At 32.9% G+C, this 2,520-nt stretch overlaps 1 long non-coding RNA gene across 1 annotated transcript; it reads right to left on the bottom strand.

Moving 5' to 3' along the window:
* Positions 1 to 646: 646 nt before the first annotated feature.
* Positions 647 to 1,117, bottom strand: LOC132734390 (uncharacterized). Its single transcript, XR_009626312.1, has 2 exons — positions 1,008 to 1,117; positions 647 to 949 (listed from the first exon to the last, which is right to left on the bottom strand). It is a non-coding gene; the product is annotated as an uncharacterized LOC132734390 (long non-coding RNA).
* Positions 1,118 to 2,520: the final 1,403 nt, after the last annotated feature.

Raw genomic sequence — 2,520 nt, 5'->3', positions numbered from 1 at the left:
TAATTAATTAAATTAATTGTCAATTAAATTCAATTAAATTCAAATAATCTGAATTCTGTGCACATTAACCATTGATCTGATTTAGGTAAAATGCATACTTTTTCACCTGTATAATGTTTGAAATAGATAATCTTTTAAGAATTAATAATCACCTGTCAATGATTTTAATACAGGTAGCTTTTCATGGGTATTGTCATGACTGATATAGCCTAAGGTATATACTGGCAAGTGTTTGTTGGTAACTATTGTTAAGATTAAAACTTGCCTGAAGTAAAAAGTATCAATCAATGGCTCACAAAAGTACTCACTTATCTTGCAATTTTTCTACAAAATAGTTTCAACACCATATTGTTACTTTCATTAAAGCAGGCAGGATCATCTGCACCCTTGGAGAGACTGCTCTCTATTGCAGGCAAAGTTTTTTGTCCTGATCGATGTAATATGAGTGACAAAACTTTGAAGCTCTCATGTTTGTTAAATGTAACAAGGCATTGTGAACAGAAAACAGACTGATGAGTTTGATTTAATGTTTTCTAAGTGAAAATTTTTTCTGTATCTGGTGTGCTTTGTAAACTATGTTATTAACCAGGTTTTCCGAAGGAAAAAACTGGTTATTAGATTGAGGTATGTCGGCGGGCGGGCGGGCGTAAACAATTTCTTCTGTGCGCAACTCCTCCTACATTTCTCAACGGATTTTGACCAAACTTTCACAGAAGCTTTGTCATCAAGTGCCCTGGCGCATATTGTCGGGGTTTTGCGATTAGATAATATTTGACCTAATTATGGCCCTTTGTTTTTTTTCTTTATATAGAATATATAGTGAACAATTTCTTCTGTGCGCAACTCCTCCTACATTTCTCAACATATTTTGACCAAACTTTCTCAGAAGCTTTGTCATCAAGTGCCCTGACACATATTGTCAGGGTTTTGCAATTGGTATATATTTGACCTAATTATGGCCCTTTGTTTTTTTTCCTTCAGGGTTTTGCAATTGGTATATATTTGACCTAATTATGGCCCTTTGTTTTTTTTCCTTATATAGAATATATAGTGAACAATTTCTTCTGTGCGCAACTCCTCCTACATTTCTCAACGGATTTTGACCAAACTTTCTTAGAAGCTTTGTTATCAAGTGCCTGGCACATATTGTCGGGGTTTTGTGATTGGATAATATTTGACCGAATTATGGCCCTTTGTATATTTTTTCCTTATACAGAACAATTTCTTCTGTGCTCAACTCCTCCTACATTTCTCAACGGATTTTGACCAAACTTTCTTAGAAGCTTTGTTTTCAAGTGCCTGGCACATATTGTCGGGGTTTTGTGATTGGATAATATTTGACCGAATTATGGCCCTTTGTATATTTTTTCCTTATACAGAACATATAGTGAACAATTTCTACAGTGCACAACTTCTCCTACATTTCTCAATGGATTTTGACCAAACTTTCACAGAAGCTTTGTCATCAAGTGCCCTGGCGCTCACTAAATTCCCATGTTTCTTCCAAGACATCATTCAAGTATTTTTTTAAAATTGTGAACATACTTTTCTTGATATCGCACAAAACACCACACGCCAATATTGTTGACAAAAGAAAATGACAAGAGACGCAAAAATGCAAAAATTAAGCAAAAATAAAGTACTGTTTACCTTTCTAAAACATTTGGGAAAAAAAGGCGAATAGACAACATAAAATTTCTCAATCATTTTTGTTTGAGGAATATTAAAAAAGCCATAATTCCTCCTAAAAGTTCAATTAAAAACAAATGCCCCTTCATGACAAAGCTTCTGTGAAATATTTTGCTGAAAACCTGGTTGCATCGCATTGCGATGTTCCTTGTTTTCATATTAAAACAGTTTAACTAGAAAATAATTAATTATTTTTGCAAATTTAATTGTAATTAATTAATTACAATGTGAAAATTCATGTAATTGTAATGTAATTGGGAAGTTTCCATTTTAATTGTAATTAATTAATTACTTTTAAAAATAATGGTACCCATCCCTGGTTGAAAATGTGAAGCAACATGCCTTTCGTTCTCTTTCTATAATTATGTTAACCAAGAAAAACATTTTATTAGGCAATAGAAAATAAATTCCCAGATTCTCATCCCCGCCCGCTCGGCAAAAATTGCTCCGCCCGAACAGTTTTTATTTTCAAAAAAAAAAAAAAAAAGAAGAAACAAAAAGAAAGAAACAAAAAGAATTAAGTATATAAGTGTATCATAATCTGTGCGGCCGAAAATCCGTCAGTCTCGGTCTCGGTCCTGGCTGAATAAAGATCGGATCATGCGGGCCGAGATAAAATTTCTTACCGTGAAAAATCCTCGTGTCCAAATAAAATTTCTAAGAGCTAAAAATAACCTGTTTTGATAGTTAAAATGAAATGTGTTAAAGAACTTTAACTATATTAAAGTTTGAGCCACAAAAGACCAATTTTGGACAAGTCAAATATTCAAATAAACAGCAGTTCATAAACAGCATCGGTAAATTTTGCCGTAAATTACAAATTTGGAAATT

This window comes from Ruditapes philippinarum, unplaced genomic scaffold (assembly GCF_026571515.1).
Source record: "Ruditapes philippinarum isolate M1 unplaced genomic scaffold, ASM2657151v2 ctg11337_1_1_1_1, whole genome shotgun sequence".
NCBI lineage: Eukaryota > Metazoa > Mollusca > Bivalvia > Venerida > Veneridae > Ruditapes > Ruditapes philippinarum.
Note: the sequence above shows the minus strand (reverse complement) of the source record. Positions and strands in the feature narration are given on the sequence as shown.